The 26,500-nt window shown below is 41.5% G+C and overlaps 1 protein-coding gene across 4 annotated transcripts in view; it reads right to left on the bottom strand.

Moving 5' to 3' along the window:
• tln1 (talin 1) overlaps positions 1-26,500 on the bottom strand; it is a 142,301-nt gene that overhangs the window by 100,392 nt on the left and 15,409 nt on the right. For 3 of the 4 annotated variants that reach the window (XM_042302686.1, XM_042302685.1, XM_042302688.1), the window contains exon 2: positions 8,677-8,746. The gene's annotated coding sequence lies outside the window, so the exon portion shown is untranslated. Of the gene's footprint in view, positions 1-8,676; positions 8,747-8,991; positions 9,014-26,500 lie in introns of those variants that run through there. The other variant, XM_042302687.1, reaches the window with a different exon arrangement.

The following is a 26,500-nucleotide window of genomic DNA, read 5'->3' as shown; positions in this document are numbered from 1 at the left end:
TTACTATGGCAACAGCCTACAGGAACAATAAAAAACAGAATATTACAGTTAAATTAGAAAGAGGAAAATTAATAAAACAGTATGCATGCATGTATGTATGTATGCATGCATGCATGTATGTATGTATGTATGTATGCATGCATGCATGTACAGTTGAAGTCGGAAGTTTACATGAACACGTTTTAATGACTCCAATCTAAGTGTTTCAACCACTCCACAAATGTCTTGTTAACAAACTATCGTTTTGGCAAGTCGGTTAGGACATCTACTTTGTGCATGAGAAGTAATTTTTTCCAACAATTGGTTCATCCTTGGGAATAATTTCTAAATGCCTGAAGGTACCATTTTCATCTGTACAAACAATAATACGGAAGTATAAAACCCCATGGGACCTCGCAGCCGTCATACCGCTCAGGAAGGAGACGCCTTCTGTCCCCTAGAGATGAACGTACTCTGGTGCGAAGAGTGCAAATCAATCCCAGAACAACAGCAAAAGGACCTTGAAGATGCTGGAGGAAACAGGTACAAAAGTATCTATAGCCACAGTAAAACGAGTCCTATATCGACATAACCTGAAAGGCCACTCAGCAAGGAAGAAGCCACTGCTCCAAAACCGCCATAAAAAAAAAGCCCCACTACGGTTTGCAACCGCACATGGGGACAAAGATCGTACTTTTTGAAGGAATGTCCTCTGGTCTGATGAAACAAAAATAGAACTGTTTGGCCATGATGACCATCGTTATGTTTGGAGGAGAAAGGGGGAGGCCTGCAAGCCGAAGAACACTATCCCAACCGTGAAGCACGGGGGTGGCAGCGCTCTGCTACAGGAGGGACTGGTGTACTTCACAAAATATATGGCTTCATGAGGTAGGAAAGTTATGTGGATATATTGAAGCAACATCTCAAGACATCGGTCAGGAAGTTAAAGCTTGGTCGCAAATGGGTCTTCCAAATGGACAATGACCCCAAGCATACTTCCAAAGTTGTGGCAAAATGGCTTAAGGACAACCAAGTCAAGGTATTGGAGTGGCCATCACAAAGCCCTGACCTCAATCTTATAGAAAATTTGTGGGCAGAACTGAAAAAGTGTGTGCGAGCAAGGAGGCCTACAAACCTGACTCAGTTACACCAAGTTTGTGAGGTGGAATGGGCCAAAATTCAAACAAACTTATTGTGGGAAGCTTGTGGAAGGCTACCTGAAACGTTTGACCCAAGCTAAACAATTTAAAGGTAATGCTACCAAATACTAATTGAGTGTATGTAAACTTCTGACCCACTGGGAATGTGATGAAAGAAATAAAAGCTGAAATAAATCACTCTCCACTATTATTCTGACTATTATTCAAACTTTTGACTGGTACTGTAGATATCAATGAGTATGTATGTATTCCCACACATGGTTTTGTAACCTAGCTCCTGCAGCAACATGCCCTATATCGAGCATTATGTTCCTTTAGGAATGCACCAATACCAAACCTCAGCACAACGACATCCATCATATTCCAATAGCTAAGCCCTTCAGATGGATCAATGAAAAACATTATATATGTGGTCATTTAAATTTTGGTGAGATGGTTTTGATGATCCCTGCTGGTGTCTCTGCTGCCTTACAATAGAACGTTTGCTGAAAGTTTGGGGTTACTACTTCGGTCAAACTGACTGGCTTTCAGTATCATGCGGAGTTCCCTGAACAGCCAAAAACACATTTACAGCATTAGGATTTGAAAAAGCATAGTCATTTCTTGAGTTGAGTTTTATGGGAAATCAGAGATTATTCTTCAAAATATATGGTTCTCCATTTACTTTTTCATCATGTCTAAAAGTGACTCAAGAAATTACCATTCTGCACAATCAATTGGGACTTTGGATTATAAAATGAGTAATGATATGAATATTCAAAGTCTTAATTAGAACGTCACTCTGGCCGTTGAGTGTGTGAGACGCTCAGACCGTAAACCCATTGTATGAAACGCAGAGGTTTATAGCAGTGTTAAACTTTCATTAAATAGGAGGTTACAAGATGTGTATGAAGTTTGGCTGTATTATTTTATTACTACTCGAAGCAGTGATTTACACCAGTATAAATAAGTGACTGTGTCCAATACAATAAAGGACAAGCTGTGTGTGTGTGTGTGTGTGTGTGTGTGTGTGTGTGTGTGTGTGTGTGTGTGTGTTCTCTGGTTTTCAGTCAAAATTCCTGAGAAGAAACCGTCTTTAAGAGTTGGCTGTAACTGTGTTTTTACTGGACATACCAAATGCATCCCAGATTTACACGAGATATAAAAATGACATGAAATACCAGTAATTTAGCTGTCCCCCCCCTTAAACCTCCGTTTTGACAGCTCCACTGCAAAAATGTACTGTATACGGAGCGATTGTATTTGCATTCTCAGTAGCACTTGTCATTTAGTTTTTTATTAAGGAGTGGAGCAGTCCCCCCTATTGGGTTGGATAGAGATAGAGAGGAAAGGCAGAAGAGATGCTGCTGAAATAGTAGCAGGCCGGATTCGAACCCATGCTGCAGCAGTATGTGTGTTCCAGACTCCATTTCTTTTGGTACAGACACTGAGAAATCGGACTTCCGATAGGCATTTATAACAGTAGGAGGTCGTTCCTTCTCTTGCAAGAACAAAATACGTCCCTGCTGTGTACCGACGGTGTACTGACGAACCTGCTGTTTCTACTTTTAGAATCGCAATGCTTGTCAGTGGGCGAGAAATTGACTTTGAGACAATTAGAGAGAACAAACCTCTGACAGAAGTGACAAGAAGAATACGGCACTAAGTGCTAAGTAAGTACCTATTGGCACTCAGATTTTTTCGATGCGTCTGATCCTTTAGACCAGCCCAGGCCAACTCACTAGCTCTTCTACGGTCTAGTGGCAAGGTGCAACTGCTGGGTGAGATTCTGTAGGATATAGGTTATCTAATGCTATTGAGTTTGAGGAAGGCAGCACTACTTTCAGTCTACATTTCTCACAGGCATAGTACATGCCTGCTACAAGGAACATAGATAAAGCGCATGCACTGCAAGTTGTTCCTTAATAAACATGGGAAACATTTTTTTTTGATGCAAGCGATGTACCACACCATTATGATGGGAACTTTTAAGAGTTCACAAAGTTCAAAGACTAGCCCACACAACCAGCCTTTGTTCACCGATTAAGTTCAGAGAACATCTAAGAAGATTGGGGATGGACAATGGAAGCTATTTGAACAATGACATTTTTACAGGGAAAAAGTAGAATTAAGAGGGAGCGTGTCTTCACAGTTCCACATGCTAACCAAATCATCTGGAGCCATGTTCATTTGTAGACATTTACTACAGTGGCAGTCCTTCTCTCTGACTACTGTTTGGACAATGAACCATTTGGAAGAGGTCCAGAATGGAGGCAGAGACTAAGGACTTGGTCAAAAATAGACTACATTCTGGCCCGGAAAAAAATATAAAATTCTTGAGACAGTGACCTCAACCCCACTCAAAGAATGTAGCTGTCCCTCTCATGAAAACCCATCACTGAAAATAGATGCACAAAAAGCCGCTTGAGAGCTGACAAGCGACGAGAATATAGCAGAGGACGCTCTGTGGTGATATGTATTTCAGTTTCACTTCTTGTTTTTGTTCTGCATTGTCATGTGCAGAATATTTTGAACGTGGTGGTCAGGGTAGGGCAGGGGGACATAAAACGTGATTTGTTAAATGTTATTATGATGGTTCGACGCATTAAATGCTTCATCTTCGGTTTGGTACATTCCACAGTTCAAATAAAGCATGAAAATCAATTCCAAAATGCCTTGCTACAGTTTTTGCATTCTAGGTCAGGATGTTATATAAAAAGGGTATTAGCATACAGCAGTACATTTACTTTAAAGTGCCACTCATTTACAACAGCGACCTGACCAAGATAAAGCAAAGCAGTGTGACAAAAACAACAGAGTTACACATAAACAAACGTAAAACAAAATAAAATAAAAAGCACAGTGCACTTTGCACCTGCCATTTGAATGATAAGGGACATTATCACAAACACCATCATGGTAATGACATTCTACCTACACAGTGACACGTATATATGGTTACCAAGGGCAGCCAGGCATTCCAAAACTGTTTAACAATATAGATGCTTTTAAAAATGTTCTTAGTCACATGCTTCATAAACAACAGGCATAGACTAACAGTGAAACGCTTACGGGCCTGCTCGTACTCCCTTTACTCCCATGGTAACGTTAAGCCACGCCCCCAGGTAGGGTACTTTACTATACCCAAGGACCAGGTTAAATGAACCTTGTGGTTTCACTCTATACCCAGGGACCAGGTTAAATGAACCTCGTGGTTTCACTCTATACCCAAGGACCAGGTTAAATGAACCTCGTGGTTTCACTCTATACCCAAGGACCAGGTTAAATGAACCTTGTGGTTTCACTCTATACCAATGACCAGGTTAAATGAACCTCGTGGTTTCACTCTATACCCAAAGACCAGGTTAAATGAACCTCGTGGTTTCACTCTACACCCAAGGACCAGGTTAAATGAACCTCGTGGTTTCACTCTATACCCAGGGACCAGGTTAAATGAACCTCGTGGTTTCACTCTATACCCAAGGACCAGGTTAAATGAACCTCGTGGTTTCACTCTACACCCAAGGACCAGGTTAAATGAACCTCGTGGTTTCACTCTACACCCAAGGACCAGGTTAAATGAACCTCGTGGTTTCACTCTATACCCAAGGACCAGGTTAAATGAACCTCGTGGTTTCACTCTATACCCAAGGACCAGGTTAAATGAACCTCGTGGTTTCACTCTACACCCAAGGACCAGGTTAAATTAACCTCGTGGTTTCACTCTATACCCAAGGACCAGGTTAAATGAACCTCGTGGTTTCACTCTATACCCAAGGACCAGGTTAAATTAACCTCGTGGTTTCACTCTATACCCTAGGGCCAGGTTAAATTAACCTTGTGGTTTCACTCTATACCCAAGGACCAGGTTAAATTAACCTCGTGGTTTCACACTATACCCAAGGACCAGGTTAAATTAACCTTGTGGTTTCACTCTATACCCTAGGACCAGGTTAAATTAACCTTGTGGTTTCACTCTATACCCAAGGACCAGGTTAAATTAACCTCGTGGTTTCACTCTATACCCAAGGACCAGGTTAAATTAACCTCGTGGTTTCACTCTATACCCAAGGACCAGGTTAAATTAACCTTGTGGTTTCACTCTATACCCTAGGACCAGGTTAAACGCAGCGATGATGATGGAAAGCTGTGGGCTCCAGTTACTCCATACATGTGTGTTCGAAGCCCTTCATTCACCGTAAGTCTTAAGCTAACACTTGTTTGTATCTAACTAGCCATGTGTAATGCCTGTGTAAACCTGGATATTCCCCCAAGTCGGTGTAGATATCATCATAGGCTAATTTGGGCCATTTGGTAGGGTTGTCTGCCCAGCTGGTCTCCGGCAAGTTGAAAGGACATATAGGCAAGGCTAAAATAATCAACTTTTCTAAATACCTAGACCGTTCAATGGCAGGGCAAAGTTACGCAGTATATCTAAAACTAGCGACTTAGATTCAGAGTAACTTCTCTTGCTTGCCAGCCAGCAAACGTCAGTTAACTGGTGAAAAAGCTAAGGGTAAACAAACAGTGACGTCAGTATAACGCAACAGATTTACGAGCTTCACTGTCAGTGTTAGCAGGTCGGGTAACACAGAGTGGCAGAATAAGCATCATGCAAGTCATTTATTGTTGTGATAGCCAAGTACAGTATGTTAATAACGACACTGCTGAAAATAATTATTGAAACGAGAGAAAAAAAAAAATCAAGTGTCAGTAGTTTGCTTAAGATGATACCAAAGTTTGGCTAATTACATGGGAGTAACCGGGTACCCTAATCGATGCCGTGGTGAAATTAAGCCACAACTCGCCACGTGTATCTAAGCAGAGAGACAAAAGGAGAAATAATAGAAAATTACACAAAAAATAAATAACGATAACTTGGCTATATACACAGGATACCAGTTCTGAATCGATGTGCAGGGGTACGAGGTAATTGAGCTAGATATGTACATATAGGTAGAGATAAAGTGGCTGGGCAACAGGATAGATAATAAACAGTAACAGAAGCGTATGTGATGAGTCAAAATAGTTCGTGGATAAAGCGTCAATGCAGATAGTTAACCAAATAACCAATATTGTCAATGTATTCAGAGACGACCTATCAGATCTCAGAATTTCCAATCAGATTTTAGAGCGGGCCGTGGCCACCCTGGGCCACGCCACTGTCGTCATGTGCTTCACACAGTGGGGGATGTTTCCCTGATGCAGCATAAAGCTTCAAGAGAGCAAAATGGGGGATACTTTCACAACATGACCAGCAACATTCAATTGTGTCACTTCACTGAATACACTCAAAGTTACCAAATCTCCAAAACATTTTTGGTATGCTTTCAGATTTTATACTAAAGAAACTACTAAATTGTCAAAATCTTATACTGCAATTTTCTAGGCCTTTGTTTAATTTGAACATTATATTTTAAATATGCTCCATTTAAAAATAAAAATAAACATTTGAATGCTCTTCAGGGACAATAACATATCGAGGTGTGATATTCTTCCTGCCTTTTTCAAACCGAAGGCTATTCAGGGAACATCAAGTTATTTGTGTGGAGCTCTTTCACTCTACAGATGCTCTGAGATGAGGTCGTAGAGGTCAAGGAACAACATTCAAATACAAAATGCCATTTTTACACAAAAGGAGGAACTCCGTGGACTAGAATCAAGATGCCTCTCCTTCAATTTTACCTCTACGTTGGTATCTCTTTTTTTGGGTAAAACACAGTGGTGAAAGCAGAATTAGTTTTCCAGTGATGCACTTGTGGCCACTGATAAGAAGGTATAAACAATACACCAAGTCAGCTTCATAAGAACTTAAATACAGTTATCGCTTCGAGAAGTTAAGTCTTCACCTCACCATTGTTATTTTGTGTTACTAAAATAAACTAAAGTCATTTTTTTTTAATGTAAATATTTTCATAACCATTTTCTTTAAAATTGTTGGTATAGGGCTTGTAAGCAAGCATTTCACGGTAAGGTCTACTACACCTGTTGTATTCGGCGCATGTGACAAATAAAATTGGATTTGAGCACTGGTAGAACAATTGGTTAACTGCACCTCATACGTTGATATTACAATTCACTTGACTGTCTTGCAACGTTTGAAGACAAACAAACTTGCACTTGTGCTCGCAGTCACACAGAGCGGTCAGTCAGAGCTGCACAACTCGGTGAAGGTGTCAGAAAAACAACGTTTTTAACACCTGTAGCTGTAGGTTGTGGTCCTTTGTATCATGTCCCCTACAAGACAGACAGACCTATTTCAGTCCTGTTCAGTAGAATATCTGGGTAAGACAAATGATTCCTTGATAAACACACAAACTGCACTTTCTTTCAAGACCTTGTGATAAGCCTACCCCATCAGTCAGCCTTTGACACATTCGGAACAGGGTCAATCACGGAGTTATTTAGACAACTCAAGTTGGGTCAGGTCAGGGTCAATCACAATGTTTTTTTTAGATCGACCTTCAGTCCGGTCAGGTCTGGTTTTACGTTGCCGCTCAGACTAAACAAAGGCTTAAAACCACAAAGCCACCATTGATTGTAAGGCCTGGTTTTGAATATTGGTGGGCTTGGTCAAAGTCTGAGGTGACTACTACGGACTGTCTGACTGAGAAGTTTCTGAGTCTGTTTGACAGTCTGTGGGTGGGAGATATCCCCCCATAGCACACAACCCACTTTGTCTAAATGGTGGATGCATTATTAAGTGTGAGTGACATACTCACTTTAAAAGTGAACAAAAATATCAGCTCCTAAGTGAGACTTTACTCATCTTGCCTCAAGAAGGCACTCGACTTCTTCTTGTCTGGTAAGTTTAACAACTTAAATGTATGTCCAATTTAAGCAGAGCAATGCTATGAGAGACTAATCAAATATAGTTTAAATAGTTTGAAGAATGACATTATCCAAGCTAAAAGAGACCTACTAACCAGGATACCATTGTAAGTAGTGGTCTCTGGGTAAGGTATTCTCCACACAGCTGTTTGCTCCTCAGCTTGTTAAAATGGGCCCGACGGTGCCAATTATGCCTTCAGTCTTTTAGTCCAAATGACACACCAGTGAGCTCAACAAGTTGTCACAAGACGGGATTGACATTAAACACTTCTAAATTGTGACATCACCAACCGTGTGATAAGATACCTAGTTCTGAATCTGAGCCTCCTGTGTTGACAGAAGCCCCAGTCTTCCTTTAATTAAAAAGCTACAACTCAGCCTGGACAAATCAATGCACTCCCATCCAGATCCACTCTGGTACAGCCAATGGCAAAGATCAATGGAATGAGTAATTACATTAACTTGATGACAAATGATGCCGGGATGATATCACATCAACTCAATATTAGGAAGGTGTTCTTAATGTTTTATACACAGTGTAGAGTGGTAATTTATAGGATCTCTGTGCATGATAGGAAAATGTGTATTGATTTTCTTGCTGGCATTGACAAATCAATTTCCAAAAGGGGATTAATAAAGTAATATCCATCCATGTAAAATACTTCTTTACAACATGCGAGTAGAGCTGATAGTAGATGACAGTAGAGCACAAGGTTACAGACAGTACCTGATAGAAACTGGTCTTAATGGGAGATGTCCTCCCAGTCGGTTATGGCGCTGTAGGGTTCTTGGCCCGGCTGCAGAGAAACAGAAGAGAGGAGTTTAGTGTAACCAAGATAAATCTTTTAATTAAACTGGAACGAATGATTGAGATTGTCATATAAGCAGCAATGTCAACAAGTCCAAATTAGATTGATATCCAACGGTGAATATAGAATCTTCTGTGCTAATTATCGTTAACAATCTCTTAAATAATCTCCTTTTTAAATCATCTTTCCATACTTAAAAATGGTTGTATTCTTTGTTTTCTTGAAAGACTGACCTGAGGTATAGATGCAAATACAAAAACTGGCAAAAACACAAGACATTTATGCAATACTGCTGCTCGACTACACTGGCTGCTTAGAAGTGACGGTCCTGTCGATAGCTTCTCAGAAACACTGTCATACAAAATGCCAAAGTGTGTCAGGGTCAGAGATGAGCGGTGAAGGTTTGACAAACTGTGGTTGCGTCCCAAATGGCACCCCATTGCCTACAAAGTGCATTTCTTTTGACCACAGCCCCATTGGTCCTGGTTAAATGTAGTGCACTATATAGGGAATTGGGTTACATTTGGGATGGGCCATGTAACTTAAAACAGCCCTGTGATAGATAGTGGTGTTGAAACATGACTGGACACATCCATTATGAGTCATTTAAAAGGCAATAGGCAGCGAAGAACAGATAGTGTTTTCTCTAGTGGTCACATTCATATTTGTCACATGAATTACAAATAATGAGAACAGGGTCATACACAGGGTTCACCAGATAAGAAAGCATTACCACACACACACACACACACTTTATCTTTGGGTCATCATACTGTAAAGCTGTGTGTATTTCCTTTCTCCACAGTTCATTTATTTACACTAGTATTTCAAGTTAATATATTGCTTTTAAATAATATTACTACTTTAATATCACATCCTTGGAATATTCAGATACACAGGGAATTACACTATTAGATATAAATATGACAATGATTAATACATTTGTCAGGACTTTCATAACAACTAATACTGCCCCCACACACACCACGGAAAGTATTCAGACCCCTTGACTTCTTCCACATTTTGTTACAGCCTTATTCTAAAATGGATTAAATTGTTCGTTTTTTCCCCCTCAATCTACACACAATACCCCATAATGACAATACAGTAAAAAGTTTTTTTTAAACAAACTTTGTTACATAAGTATTCAGACCCTCGAAATTGAGCTCAGGTGCATCTGTTTCCATTGATTTCTACAACTTCACTGGAGTCCACCTGTGGTACATTCAATTGACTGATTTGGAAAGACACACACCAGTCTATATAAGGCCACACAGTTCACAGTGCGTGTCAGAGAAAAAACCAAGCCATGAGGTCGAAGGAATTGTCTGGGGAAGGGTACTAAAACATTTCTGTTTGGAACCACCAAGACTCTTTCCTAGAGCTGGCCGCCCGGCCAAAGTGAGCATTTGGGGGCGAAGGGCCTTGGTCAGGGAGGTGACCAAGAACCTGATGGTCACTCTGACAGCTCCAGAGTTCCTCTGTGGAGATGGGAGAACCTTCCAGAAGGATAAACATCTCTGCAGCACTCCACCAATCAGGCCTTTACGGTAGAGTGGCCAGAAGGAAGCCTCTCCTCAGTAAAAGGAACATGACAGCCCACTTGGAGTTTGCCAAAAGGCACTTAAAGACCCTCAGACCATGAGAAACAAGATTCTCTGGTCTGATGAAACCAATTTTGAACTCTTTGGCCTGAATGCCAAGCGTCACGTCTGGAGGAAACCTGGCACCATCCTTACGGTGAAGTATGGTGGTGGCAGCTTCATGCTGTGGGGATGTTTTTCAGCGGCAGGGACTGGGAGACTAGTTATGATCGAGGCAAAGATGAACGGAGCAAAGTACAGTGAAATCCTTGATGAAAACCTGCTCAAGACCTCAGACTGGGGCAAAAATTCCTTCCGACAGGGGCAAAAAAAACTTCAGACAGGACAACAACCCTAAGCACACAGTCAAGACAATGCAGGAGTGTCTTTGGGACAAGCCTCAATGTCCTTGAGTGGCCCAGCTAGAGCCTGGACTTGAACCTAGTCGAACATTTCTGGAGAGGCCTGAAAACAGCTGTGCAGCGAAGCTGCCTGTCCAACCTGACAGAACTTGAGAAGAGAAGAATGGGAGAAACTCCACAAATGCAGGTGTGCCAAGATTGTAGCATCATAACCAATAAGACTTGAGGCTGTAATCGCTGTAATTAACAAATTACTGAGTAAAGGATCTGAATACTCACGGGAATGTAATATTTCAGGTTTTTATTTCTAATAAATTTGCAAAAATTTCTTAAATCCTGTTTTTACTTTGTCATTATGGGGTATTGTGTGTAGATTGAGGGGGGAGATTTAATGCATTTTAAGGCTGTAATGTAACAAAATGTGGAAAGTCAGGGGGTCTGAATACTTTCCGAATGCACTGTACATGGGCTCCGATACAGGAATGATATATTTAGTTTGAAACGAGTCTGTGCAATTTGGTTTGTTTGGAGATATATATATATATACACACACACACACACACACACACACACACAGTGGGGCAAAAAAATTTTTGGTCAGCCACTAATTGTGCAATTTCTCCCACTTAAAAAGATGAGAGGCCTGTAATTTTCATCATAGGTACACTTCAACTATGACAGACAAAATGAGAAAAAAAATCCAGAAAATCACATTGTAGGATTTTTTATGAATTTATTTGCAAATTATGTATTTGGTCACCTATAAACAAGATTTCTGGCTCTCACAGACCTGTAACTTCTTCTTTAAGGAGGCTCCTCTGTCCTCCACTCGTTACCTGTATTAATGGCACCTGTTTGAACTTGTTATCAGTATAAAATACACCTGTCCACAACTTCAAGCAATCACACTCCAAACTCCACTATGGCCAAGACCAAAGAGCTGTCAAAGGACACCAGAAACAAAATTGTAGACCTGCACCAGGCTGGGAAGACTGAATCTGCAATAGGTAAGCAGCTTGGTTTGAAGAAATCAACTGTGGGAGCAATTATTAGGAAATGGAAGACATACAAGACCACTGATAATCTCCCTCGATCTGGGGCTCCACGCAAGATCTCACCCCGTGGGGTCAAAATGATCACAAGAACGGTGAGCAAAAATCCCAGAACCACACAGGGGGACCTAGTGAATGACCTGCAGAGAGCTGGGACCAAAGTAACAAAGCCTACCATCAGTAACACACTACGCCGCCAGGGACTCAAATCCTGCAGTGCCAGACGTGTCCCCCTGCTTAAGCCAGTACATGTCCAGGCCAGTCTGAAGTTTGCTAGAAAGCATTTGGATGATCCAGAAGAAGATTGGAAGAATGTTATATGGTTAGATGAAACCAAAATATAACTTTTTGTATATATATGTGTGTGTATCTCTATTCCGGACTTTGACATTGCTCGTTATGATATTTCTTAATTTCAATTTTTTGGGAATCATTAGTTTTGTTTTGTTAGATATTACTACACCATTGGAGCTAGAAACATAAGCATTTTCGCTGCACCTGCAATAACATCTGCAAAATATGTGTATGCGACCAATTAAATTTGATTAGAAAACTAGCAGTTTCAAGGCTCTTCGTCGATATGATTTTGAAATAAAGAATGAAATGAACACTTCACACTGCTCTATAAATACAGGTGGCTAGCCCCATAGAAAGAAAACCATCGTCATCCAAGGTCCGACTCCTGATAATCCCCATTATGAGTAATCTGTTACAGTTGCTGTCTGAAGAGGCCTTAGAAGGCCATTGGAACACTGTGAGCCTTCTTTCGCTCCTGCTCTCTCTCTCTGGACTGGCTGCGGCTCCTCCTACTTCTAGAGGGAATGGCCTGGCTGTACTCCTCCTACTTCTAGAGGGAGTGGCCGTGTGTGTTGCACGTCAGCAGTCCCAGACCAGACCGACCGACCGAGCCCCTCCCAGGGAATGAGACATACATGGTACGCCCGCTGACTATTCAGTTAACTGTTCTCTCTCTCTCCCTCTCTGTGTTTCTCTCTTTCTTTAGTCTCGTTCTCTCTGATAAACACTAGTTTGAACTCCTTTCAAGGCCTGGAACTTTACTCAAACCACAAATATTTTTGTCATCACTCAACACAAGCCCCTGATACAATAACACTGCAACGCACCATTCATTATTTTGGTTTGCTGCTATCATCTACCATAGATTAAATAAAATCTCAATTGAAAAGTTGTCCATCCGGTCTATTTTTTTGGGGGTCTAGGTGATTTGAGTGTCAGTCATGCCTGGGGTTCATTTCCAGGCAAGCTGCGACTCACCCTCTTTGGAATGCCACGGAGTTGTAGCTAGCTCCCTACTCACTACCTCAGAGTGTGATGTCATTTCCTGTTTCAACAGCCCTCCAACGCCATAAAAGGGAATTTTAGCCATCTGTAGGCTCAGAGAGAGAGCGAGAGAGACTTTTCCCCAGCCGGGATCTCTGTATCCTGTGCAATTAGCTAGTAGTAAAGGAAGGAAGGGTTTGTTTTGCTTATGAGAAAGACGCAGAGCTACTACACCAAAGCAAACAAAGAAGTTGTGTTTAGGCACAAGTTGTCACAAAGGAGACGGAAGTTATTTCTAATGATGGGCAAAATGTTAGACCTACCATGTGTTTACTTTTACACTAGCCTAGGCGAGGACACATCCCTCAGAGAAAGTGCATGGTGATGTGTAAGGTATCCGTCTTCTGATCATCTACAGAACATACTGTATAACATTGTGTCTAGTAGTATCATTGACACCAAATATCTAAATCATTCCCTCAGCTTATGCTACAGTGAGTTCAATATCTCTTACTTTTTAAACATTGATTGATTTATTTTGGGTAAAACTGATGATGTCGGGTCCATAGTGTCTCAATATGTCTTACCCAGGTCTTCAGAGTTTTGGTATCCTGTTGTAGGTCTGAGCCAGATGACGTATGAAGCAACTAGCTGCAGCTAGCCCACTATTGACGGGAGTGGAATGCTTCCCCACCCTGTCTGAGAAAAGGAAGTCACCGGCCAGAGCTGCAATTATTGCAGTGTTTCCGCTGCCGAGTAACACAGAGCAAATAATACAGTCACAGTGCATCGCTTTGACACTACAGGGCCTATCAAAGTATTCATACCCCTTGACTTATTCTACATTTTGTTATGTTACAGCCTGAATTTAAAATGGATGAAATTGATTTTTGTTCTCACCCTTCTACACACAATATCCCATAATGACAGTGAAAACATTTTTAGAAATGTTTGCAAATTTATTGAAAATAAAATACATAAATATCTCATTTAAATAAGTATTCACACTCCTGAGTCAGTACTTTGTTGAAGCACCTTTGGCAGCGATTACAGCTGTGCGTCTTTCTGGGTAAGTCTCTAAGGCCTTTCCACACCTGGATTGTGTAACATTTACTCATTGTTCTTCAAGCTTTGTCAAATTGGTTGTTGATCATTGCTAGACAACCATTTTCAGGTCTTGCCATAGATTTTCAAGTAGATTTAAGTTAAAATTGTAACTCGGCCACTCAGGAACATTCAGTGTCATCTTGGTAAGCAACTGCAGTGTAGATTTGACCTTGTGTTTTAGGTTATTGTCCTGCTGAAAGGTGAATTTGTCTCCCAGTGTCTGGTGGAAAGCAGACTGAACCAGGTTCATCTCTAGGATTTTGCGTGTGCTTAGCTCCATTCCGTTTCTTTTTTATCCTGAAAAACGCCCATCCTAACGATTACAAGCATACCCATGACATGATGCAGCCACTACTATGCTTGAAAATATGGAGAGTAGCTGCGATGCAGCTACATGATGCAAGCACATTTTAACTCCTGAACTTATTTAGGTTTGCCATAACAAAGGGGTTGAATAGTTATTGAATCAATACATTTCATTTTTAATTATATAAAACATGGGACATAATTCCACTTTGACATTATGGGGTAGTGTGTGTAGGCCAGCGACAAATCTCAATTTAATTCAATTTTAAAGATCAATACAGTTACATATTGCAATATTATTTTGGATATTATAATATCGATAGCTTGTTCTCCATCTTCTCCAACACTGAGCCAACATGTTTTCAGCATATAACTGATCATAACTCATTTGCTCATGGCTTCCTCGTCTCCCTGCAGCAGACATATAGTAAGAAATATGTTTGGACCATCAAATCGCAATAAAATCGCAGCACTGAATTGCAATACGTATAGAATTTTGAGAATTGTTGTTTTGTGACTAATTCCAAGCATCTGTATATACAACTAGGGCAGGGGACATCAAATTTGCAATACATATAGAATTGGAATACGTATCGTATCGGCACCTCAGTATGGGGACAACATCGGTCCAAGGTCCCGCAGTATGGGGACAACATCGGTCCCCAAGGTCCCGCAGTATGGGGACAACATCGGTCCCCAAGGTCCCGCAGTATGGGGACAACATCGGTCCCCAAGGTCCCGCAGTGTGGGGACAACATCGGTCCCCAAGGTCCCGCAGTGTGGGGACAACATCGGTCCCCAAGGTCCCGCAGTGTGGGGACAACGTCGGTCCCCAAGGTCCCTCAGTGTGGGGACAACGTCGGTCCCCAAGGTCCCTCAGTGTGGGGACAACGTCGGTCCCCAAGGTCCCTCAGTATGGGGACAACGTCGGCCCCCAAGGTCCCTCAGTATGGGGACAACATCATTCCCTAAGGTCCCTCAGTATGGGGACAACATCATACCCTAAGGTCCCTCAGTATGGTGATAATATGGTGAGGTCACTGAAACAAATCAATATAACTACGCACATTATATAGTTTGTATCTTCGCTGTCTTATATCGAATTTTCCAAGCCTGGAAGAGATTACTACTATCAGAGCCTGTGCAGACTGCAGAACAATCATGACAGGGAATCGTAGAGGCTATTTGTGATGCATTTTAACCTGCTGATACATACTGTACTGCTGTCGAACAAATGTTTTTGCATAACAAACATACTCCCAAACACCTCCTGTTCTTCACAAAACAACTCCGTAATGTCCCATCACCCACTTACCATTATGTAAGTACAAAGATATTTGCATTTTCTAGAGATAGAATGTGGAAATAAGCTAATAGGATTTAGAAGTTTGATTTACACTAGTATATGGAGCTAGGCCTAAATACCAGTAACACAAAACAGATGCAGTCTGCCTTTAAAAACCTAGAACAAGATGTACAATAACTGAACTGAGATATACCTCAAAATATTTAATATCATTATCAAACGATCCGTATATACGGTTAATAACTATACTGTTGTAGAATTTTCTAGAACTTAAAATGGTACACTATTGAAGTTTATTTGCTAATCGTCTATGGCATCTCCTTGGTTTCACGCAAACAATATACTTGCTCATGAGTGGAAAGAGGTGTGTCTCTTTCTATCCAATGTGGTAATATTGACAATATTTCTGTCCATTTGGGGGGGGATTTTGGGTCAAGATCACCCCAGAGAGTAAAAGATTAGAGCCAATACTTTTCTCACCACTCGACTTCAATCAGCCATTCAACTACAGAGAAACTTGGGGGGCATCGGAGGGCACTCCATAACAAGGTGACACCATGGTGGTAGTTTTATTTTGGAGGGCTTCGTGTCACCACTGATATGAAAATATAGCTGTGTGACATGAGGATATGCTGCCTCGCACTTGCCAGCGTAACTGAACCCCGTAGCAACTCCAACAGGCGCCAGAGAGGGGGAATGGAGCCGACCAGATCATTCACAGTGTGAGAACTGCTAATTGGGAAAGAAGGAGTGATATACACTCAACATGCAAAGCAAGTAGGGGACTGTGGAAATATTACCATGGCCCCCCTCACATCAATTAGGCTAGCTAGTCCAACCCTGTGTGTCTCTAGGGCCCTGCCTTACTTTGGACCACACGTGAAGATCTGAAAGAATTGGATAGGTACAATATTAGTACTACGATGAAAAATCCATCTGGCACTAGCCTATCAGAGGGCAAGGTGGAGCTATGACCATAATGCCTGGATACAGTGCATTCGGTATTCAGACCCCTTGACTTGTTCCACATTCTGTGTACTTTCCAAACGCACTGTATCCAGAACTTTCAGATCTACCTGAGGTGTCTAGGACAAGAGGTTGTTTCTGGACTCGGTCCAGGTCTCTCAATCCCACTGTCAAAAACCCCTTTAGCACTACCAAATCAATGAGGCACCATTCACTTTTCAGGAATAATCAACCTCGCAAAAGGCTTTTGCAAGGAATAAAGATTAGACAACCGAGGCTCTGGAAGCAACATGAAATCCTTCCCAAGCAGACGGGAGACACCAAAACAAGAAAAAGGATGAACTATAATAGACTAACCCTCATCATTACCCATCCTGCCCTGACCACTATCAACACCCAATCAGAGATATGGACCAATGAAGGTAACCCTAAACCCTACCGGTTACCCATCCTGCCCTGACCACCATCAACACCCAATCAGAGATATGAACCAATGAAGGTATCACTCTCTCTAATCTAATCCAAACCTCCAACCCCACAATCAATTTAGTCAGTGGAAAATCCATCTTGGAGAAGTTGGACTGGATCTTTTGTGGTGCTTGCCTGACTACCCAAACGCTACGCCTACGGACGTTAGATCCAGACTCATTACCTCCCCAACGATTTCTAGTTGGTCCCAGAAACTGATGGGTTGGGCCAGAGCCAGAACACACACAGGTAAAACAGCGTTCTTGAAAATGATCATTGGCTTTGATACTCTGATTGGTTAGAGGTGATCCAACTTTGATTTTTACAATACCCTCATTTTGACCACAAACGACTGAAGTATGGATCGAACGATAGAGCAGTTTGAGTTGTCAGGCAAGTGTAGAGCTAGATCCAGATACTGGTAGGAATATAGGGTGACTAACTTTCCTGATTGTACGGGACAGTCCTGCTTTTGGCCATTTGTTTGTGCAACCAAACAATTATGTCCCGCATTTTTATCAACAAATGAAAACACCATTTATTTACAAAAACTATTTCAGTCAGACTTCCCATTTATTTGATGAGAATTGCCATTCCAACCAGTCTCTATTGCAGTCACGTTGTGCTCAATGACAAGATCATAAGGATGTGGTAGTGGTGATGTTGAACACTTCTCCAATCATTGTGAGATCTGATCATCTGTGCAGTGCAAGAAAGAGGCCAAAGTCATTATCGTCTAGTACTCCCACTTGTCCAAGATCCAACAGCATAACGGCTGCTGACATGTGTCGAGGCAAAACCGTGCAATATTCCATCTGTTCACTCCATGTCTCACAACATGTCTACAACCACACAGAACAGCAGCCTGCCTAGAACAGCAGCCTGCCTAGAACAGCCGGGCATAATTTATGACTACCATCTAGTTGAGAAAAATCTATATTTTTCTATAAATGGACTACAAACACCTAGGATTTCAAGGTTTCCTCAGAATTTCACATTGAAAAGGAGTGAGTGTAGACAAATGAACAAGGTGTTCAGTGAAGTAAGTCCTTGAATGTGTTCTGAGCTGAACTCCTCACCATCCTTCTCTGTAAGATCAATGGGAGGTTATGGTACAGTACTGGAAAATTACACAATAAACCTGAGGCTCTTACAGAAGTAGTACTGTACCTCCAATGAGTTACAGTACTAAAGTTCTTAAAGCAGGTAACATCAGGTGAGTTATATGGGAGCCAGGCTAAGAATTAGCTCAGTCAAGTGAATTTGATAATCCATTTAGCACCAGGGCTTCAAGTTCATCGTGAATCTTTGGTCTACGATGTTCATGTTTTGGGGTGTGGCTGGCGAGTCTATGATACATCTCCTTTCAAGGTGTATCACAGAATGATCCCGCAGGTGAAGAAGCCAGTTGGACTTAGCCAAATTCTCTTAAATTAAGTTGGAGGCGGCTTATGATAGAGAAATTAACATTACATTTTCTGGCAACAGCTCTGGTGGACATTCCTGCAGTCAGAATTCCAATTTCACACTCCCTCAAAACTTGAGACATCTGTGGCATTGTGCTGTGTGACAAAACTGCACATTTTAGAGTGTGGCCTTTTATTGTTCCCAGCACAAGGTGTTGTTTAATCAGCTTCTTGATATGCCACACCTGTCAGGTGGATGAATTATCTTGGTAAAGGAGAAATGCTCACAAACAGGGACTTAAACAAATTTGTGCACAACATTTTTGAGAAATAAGCATTTTGTGCTTATGGAAAATTTCTGGGGTATTTTATTTCAGCTCATGAAACATGGGACCAACACTTTACATGTTGTGTTTATATTTTTTGTTCAGTATAAATACAAGTTAATTAATCTTCAATCTTTGTTCTAGAACCTTCAGCTTTTGGTTGAAGAGGTTTTGCTGATGAATGGATCTCTGAAATGCGTCATGGCATCGTTTTTGAAATGTAAACAATGACTGATTAGAAAGGCTGAGCATGATAAATAAAATGAAAAGTCAATATCGTCAAGGTTATTGCAAAGAAAACATGAACACAAAACCCTTTTATCTGTAACTCTGGTGTTCTGCAGCAGACAGGTCACTCATTGTGTTGGGACCCTCCATGTTCCAGTGCATCCCGTAGTCTTTTAGTACAGATCACTGCACAGGTCAGGGGCCTTTATCAGCACCAGACACAATACAGCTGTTGCAGCCTACTGTAATTATTACACAATTAGGACACAAGGGAGGACACATTAGTTCCTAGTTTTGGTCCCTCAAAAAGGACAGAGCAGTCTTGAGACAACAGCTTTACTTCAACAAATATATACACCCTTCCCCAAATAATGTTTATTGTCACAGTCTAAGACTGTTTGAGATAAATAAATCCAATAGGGGTACACAAACCTAAAGCTTGGGATGTAACAAGTAAACAATAACTGATATTATAAGAGATGGAGCTGGGTGAGTCAAGTCTTCATTCACATGATACAGACATGGAAAGTGAGTCATTGGTGAAATTATTGAGACCTAAAAACATCTTATGGGCAGTGGTGATCTGGACATATTTTCTCAAGATGCATTATGCCAACGCCTGCCACACCCAGAGTGGACACACCATAGACTGCATAGGGACACACACACACCACTATTATGACAATGGCCATCCCCAACCGGCAGCCTGACATAACCTCAATGCTCAAGCCCCTGTGTGCGTGTCCACACGAGCTCCTCCCCAAACACTGCCTGCATTCCCAGCTCAGTCAAGGCCAAAAATACACCCCTTCTCCTCCCCCACCCTGTCAAAAGGGAGAAAATGAAGACGCTTCAAACTAAATACACAAGTATGCACAAAGAGCAAACACAGTGCATATAAATAATCAAATCATAACAGGAACATTGTTTTGGTGATGGTGAAATAGGATAACAAAAGTTGTACTGTATATCGATCATTACATTTTCCCAGAACCCATTGTGTTAGCCATTATTAGATTTCAATACAGCAGAACTAACTGTACTTCAAAGCAATAGCATGCTAGCTGTTCCCATAGACTACCAGTCATTGTGCTAATGCATCTCCATGTATCCCTTTAATAGAAATTGAATTCTAAGTCCTTAAAAAAAAAACATGTATAACTTCTGACATCATTGAAATAAATAAATCAGAATAACTAGAAAGTAGAACCAAAATCAGTAACCCTATGAATGTGAAATTCAAGGTCGTAGCAGCATGACAGGCACCGGGACCCACTTGTAATGCACAGCTCCCCTTCTAGGGCTTGTGGGTATGATTAAGCTATGCCTTATGCCTATAATTGTTTGATCTCTACATCTGAGCGGCCGGAACGTGTCTGCACTTTCAGGAAGAGATTAGCTCAAATCCTCACACACACACACAGCTTATCATCATGCCGAAAACTAGCAGCTTATCTTTCCCGACAGGCTAGCCTTTGAAGTAGGAATGGGCATTTGACATTTTCTTTACTGTTCAGAGTACTCGCATGATTTTTCTTCTCCCCCCAAGTACTCAAATAAAAAAATAATTTATATTTACCTACCTACCTACCTACCTACATCCGTTCAAAAGTTTGGGGTCACTTGGAAATGCCCTTGTTTTTTGTCCATTAACATAACATCAAATTGATCAGAAATACAGTGCAGACATTGTTAATGTTGTAAATGACTGTTGTAGCTGGAAACGGCTGATTTATCTGGAATATCTACAAAGGCGTACAGAGGCCCATTATCAGCAACCATCACTCCTGTGTTCCAATGGCACGTTGTGTTAGTTAATCCAAGTTTATCATTTAAAAAAAGGTTAATTGATCATTAGAAAACCCTTTTGCAATTATGTTAGCACAGCTGAAAAGAGTTGTTCTGATTAAAGCAGCAATAAAACTGGCCTTCTTTAGACTAGTTGAGTATCTGGAGCATCAGCATTTGTGGGTTTGATTGTAGGCGCAAAATGGCCAGAAACAAAAAAGTTTCTTCTGAAACTTGTCTATTCTCGTTCTGTGAAATGAAGGCTATTTCATGCGAGAAATTGCCAAGAAACTGAGGATCTGGTACAACGCTGTGTGCTACTCCCTTCACAGAACAGCGCAAACTGGCTCTAACCAGAATAGAAAGAGGAGTGGGAGGCCCCGGTGCACAACTGAGCAAGAGGACAAGTACATTAGTGTCTATTTTGAGAAACAGATTCCTCAACTGGCAGCTTCATTAAATAGTACAACAAAACACCAGTCTCAACGTCTACAGTGAAGAGGCGATTCCAGATCATAACAATGCCTAATGTATCCTAACCGTTACTGATAACAAAGCCTAATCCATTTGGTTACATAGGGAATTTATAGGCATTTAAAGGCATTTAATTTTGTAGGCCTAAACAGAGCTTATGTGAACACAATTGAGTGAAAGAGCTAGTGAGGGGAAAGGGAATGTACGGAGAAGAACAGCTTGGTTTCTTTTTTTGCTGTACCCCGCAAAAGCACATGTACAAATGGAACACTAGAGTTTAATCAAATTAACGTAATCTTCAAGACAAAATTTTACTTGCCTGTTCGGGCAGTCACAAAGCACATTCCACCAAATAGTTTTGCGGTATTTGAAAAAAAACAACCATGTAATCTCTGGTTAAAGATTGAGCTTTGACAGCCGTTCGACTACTCATACCCATCCTTACTTTGAAGGGATACAAATAAAACTAAACGGTAGTGTTAGAAAAACCCAAACAAGTGCAGTTGGATTCATATTGCATTGGGGTGATTGTGTCAAGACATCGTTCTATTGCTTCAGTATTTGGTGAAGGCTCTGCCAAATATGCCCAGCTCCATTTAAAAGCTTTAGTAGCACAAATAGTTTCCTCCAACTTGGTATAAACAGTTCCATACGTACAGCCCACTTATGGTGAGAGAGGGAGCATGATGTGACAGGATCCAGAAAAAGACCTAACACCCTTCCCATCGCCCTCCAATGTCAGCATGTAGTGTCAGATCACTTCCTGGGCCACTGGTATGAATGACAGCCGCATACGAGAATGACTTCCCTGACCACCGTATTCAACACCATCTCCACCACCCGGCTGTGTCCGTTTCTCTCTAGTTCGCATAGTTGTATCTGCCCCCATGCCTATCTAGTGACTGGGACACCAAGTTAACAACCCCAAAACAACAATATGAGTATTAATATGAACTATCTTTTCATGTCAGAGGGAGGAGGAGCGGCTTTGAGATCAGTCATAATCAGCGTTGTGCCGCCCCATCCCATCCCAAGGACTAGAGCACGTGCCCAAATCAGTGGGCGAATTGCCACATATTTACAATACACACAAGACTGGCGTCTCTGGTATGTTTGGAAATGCCTGGCCTCTTATTGTAACAAAAAAAACAAAAAAATATGAGAGAGAAGAATGTTTGTGTCGTTTCTGCTACTGAGTGTGTTGTTGGAGAGTTATATTTGTCCTGTGGAGTGAGTCTATAGCAGGAATAAATACCAAAAGGGCAACATTCCTGTGGTGCTCACCGAGATAGACATTGTGATGAATCATCCTGTGGTGCGGCAGGGACTGGGAGACTAGTCAGGATTAGTGATGTACAAATATGACAATTTTGGCCAATACCGATATTTTCCTTGCCAAAAAACCTGATACCGATAACCAAGATTTTAAATTTTGGTGGCTTTTTAAGCATTCTAGTACAGTTAAATAGTTAACACACTCATACACGGACGCAGTGGTCTAAGGCACTGCATCTGCATCTCAGTGCAAGAGGCGTCACTACAGTCCCACTACAGTCGAATCCAGGCTGTATCACATCCGGCCGTGATTGGGAGTCCCACAGGGCGGCGCACAATTAGCCCAGCATCGTCTGGGTTTGGCCGGGATAGGCTGTCATTATAATAAAGAATTTGTTCTTAACTGACTTGTCTAGTTAAATAAAGGTTACACACACATCATCATCAAAACCCATTTCTTTCACTTACTTGCTGTGCTGTTTCGTTCATTTGTTCAGTCGTTTCATTCTCAACCAGGATATCTATGGATCACTGTCTGGATCTCTGCTATGGAACACCGTTTGTGTCTTTGCGTGTCAAATAAGCTTGTTGACCAATCAGGACCTGAATATGACTGCACGTCACTTAATAATTTAACGCGTTCATAAATCTTTCTACGTAGTCATTACACATTGATTACACTATCCTCGTATTTCATATATGGCACAACGATTCGTCGATACGTGTGCTACGATGCTGGTAGTCTCGCGCACACCTACAGTACTGGTCATAAAATAAAACTAGCTAGCTCATGGATGCAAACAATGTTCTTCCCCAAAAACATAACAAAACGAAATATTCTGTTTCTGTAGCTATAGTTAGCTAGCTAGCTAGGCCTTCAAAATAAAAGTATGGCATAAACCGCAAATTCCACTATTGTGCCTTATTGTGGCTAGCTTCACAACACATAACCCGGTCCGGTCAAGCTTCACTAGCCAGATGAAGCTAGCTGGCTGCTTATAACATTAGCTTTGGGCAACAGGGTTAAGTAGCTGGCTAGCTATTAATTTTCATAAACTGAAATTCAATTTCAATAGGCGAACAACAAGTGGCAACCTAGCTAATACTTACTTACAAGGATTCCTAAGTCATTGCTAAGAATATTGAAAATGACTGCAGTTTCTACTGGTCATTGTTTTCAGACTGGTTGTATTGGTACTAGCTAGGTACCAAGCTAAAGCTGGCTACCCAAGAAGTTGCGGTCGAACAAATGATGCTTTATTACCAAAGCAGTATTGTAAACACATCGTTCGTGGCCGGTGTTTGCAGACTTTTTGTACAGCTTTGACAGTGCTACTGTATCTTTTTTGACATGCAATGAGCCAAAATGGCGGTCCATAGTATGCATGTCCTGAAGATAATAGCAGTGACGCCATTACTGTGTAACTCCGGTAGGGCAACATCTGAAAAATAGAGCACTTGGTAGTGTGTACTGGTGCTCGACCCACTCAGTGAAAGCCAACATCATCCACGACAAAGAACGGTTGATTGTCAAGGGAAATCTTGGCTTTAATGGATTTCGCCTTTGAGTTGTCTCGCTGAAATGTTCTTACACTTTCAAAATGACTGCTAGACTTGTTGACTGCGAGATCCACACAGCAGACATTGTGGGCTAGGTTAGGAATGTTGTGTAGCACAACATTTTACGTGGCGTCATTACATCATGTACAGTGCCTTGCGAAAGTATTCGGCCCCCTTGAACTTTGCGACCTTTTGCCAAATTTCAGGCTTCAAACATAAATATATAAAACTGTATTTTTTTGTGAAGAATCAACAACAAGTGGGACACAATCATGAAGTGGAATGACATTTTATTTCAAAAAAAATTTACAAATCAAAAACTGAAAAATTGGGCGTGCAAAATTATTCAGCCCCTTTACTTTCAGTGCAGCAAACTCTCTCCAGAAGTTCAGTGAGGATCTCTGAATGATCCAATGTTGACCTAAATGACTAATGATGATAAATACAATCCACCTGTGTGTAATCAAGTCTCCGTATAAATGCACCTGCACTGTGATAGTCTCAGAGGTCCGTTAAAAGCGCAGAGAGCATCATGAAGAACAAGGAACACACCAGGCAGGTCCGAGATACTGTTGTGAAGAAGTTTAAAGCCGGATTTGGATACAAAAAGATTTCCCAAGCTTTAAACATCCCAAGGAGCACTGTGCAAGCGATAATATTGAAATGGAAGGAGTATCAGACCACTGCAAATCTACCAAGACCTGGCCGTCCCTCTAAACTTTCAGCTCATACAAGGAGAAGACTGATCAGAGATGCAGCCAAGAGGCCCATGATCACTCTGGATGAACTGCAGAGATATACAGCTGAGGTGGGAGACTCTGTCCATAGGACAACAATCAGTCGTATATTGCACAAATCTGGCCTTTATGGAAGAGTGGCAAGAAGAAAGCCATCTTAAAGATATCCATATAAAGTTTGCCACAAGCCACCTGGGGAGACACACCAAACATGTGGAAGAAGGTGCTCTGGTCAGATGAAACCAAAATTGAACTTTTTGGCAACAATGCAAAATGTTATGTTTGGCGTAAAAGCAACACAGCTCATCACCCTGAACACACCATCCCCACTGTCAAACATGGTGGTGGCAGCATCATGGTTTGGGCCTGCTTTTCTTTAGCAGGGACAGGGAAGATGGTTAAAATTGATGGGAAGATGGATGGAGCCAAATACAGGACCATTCTGGAAGAAAACCTGATGGAGTCTGCAAAAGACCTGAGACTGGGACGGAGATTCGTCTTCCAACAAGACAATGATCCAAAACATAAAGCAAAATCTACAATGGAATGGTTCAAAAATAAACATATCCAGGTGTTAGAATGGCCAAGTCAAAGTCCAGACCTGAATCCAATCGAGAATCTGTGGAAAGAACTGAAAACTGCTGTTCACAAATGCTCTCCGTCCAACCTCACTTAGCTCAAGCTGTTTTGCAAGGAGGAATGGGAAAAAATTTCAGTCTCTCGATGTGCAAAACTGATAGAGACATACCCCAAGCGACTTACAGCTGTAATCGCAGCAAAAGGTGGTGCTACAAAGTATTAACTTAAGGGGGCTGAATAATTTTGCACGCCCAATTTTTCAGTTTTTGATTTGTTAAAAAAGTTTGAAATATCCAATAAATGTCATTCCACTTCATAATTGTGTCCCACTTGTTGTTGATTCTTCACAAAAAAATACAGTTTTATATCTTTATGTTTGAAGCCTGAAATGTGGCAAAAGGTCGCAAAGTTCAAGGGGGCCGAATACTTTCGCAAGGCACTGTACCTACATTACACGTCAGCTTTGACATCGGTGTTAAACTAGACATCGTGCCGATACCGAGGTTGGCATTTTTAGCTAATAATCGTCCGATTCCGATAAGTTCACCAATATATCGTGCATCCCATAGTCAGGATCGAGGGAAAGATGAACGGAGAAAAGTACAGGGAGATGCTTGATGAAAACCTGCGCCAGAGTGCTTAAGACCTCAGACTGGGGCAAAGGTTCACATTCCAACAGGACAACAACCCTAAGCACACAGCCAAGACAATGCAGGAGTGGCTACGCAGGAGTGGCTTTGAATGTCCTTGAGTGGCCCAGCTAGAGCCGGACTTGAACCCGATCAAACATCTCTGGAGAGACCTGAAAATAGCTGTGCAGCGATGCTCCCCATCCAACCTGACAGAGCTTGAGAGGATCTGCAGAGAGGAATGGGAGAAACTCCCCAAATACAGGTGTGCCAAGCTTGTAGCATCATACCCAAGAAGACTCGCTGCCA

This window comes from Oncorhynchus tshawytscha, linkage group LG20 (assembly GCF_018296145.1).
Source record: "Oncorhynchus tshawytscha isolate Ot180627B linkage group LG20, Otsh_v2.0, whole genome shotgun sequence".
NCBI classification, from domain to species: Eukaryota; Metazoa; Chordata; class Actinopteri; order Salmoniformes; family Salmonidae; genus Oncorhynchus; species Oncorhynchus tshawytscha.
The sequence above is the reverse complement of the archived record's forward strand: the minus strand, read 5'-3'. Positions and strand labels throughout refer to the sequence as shown.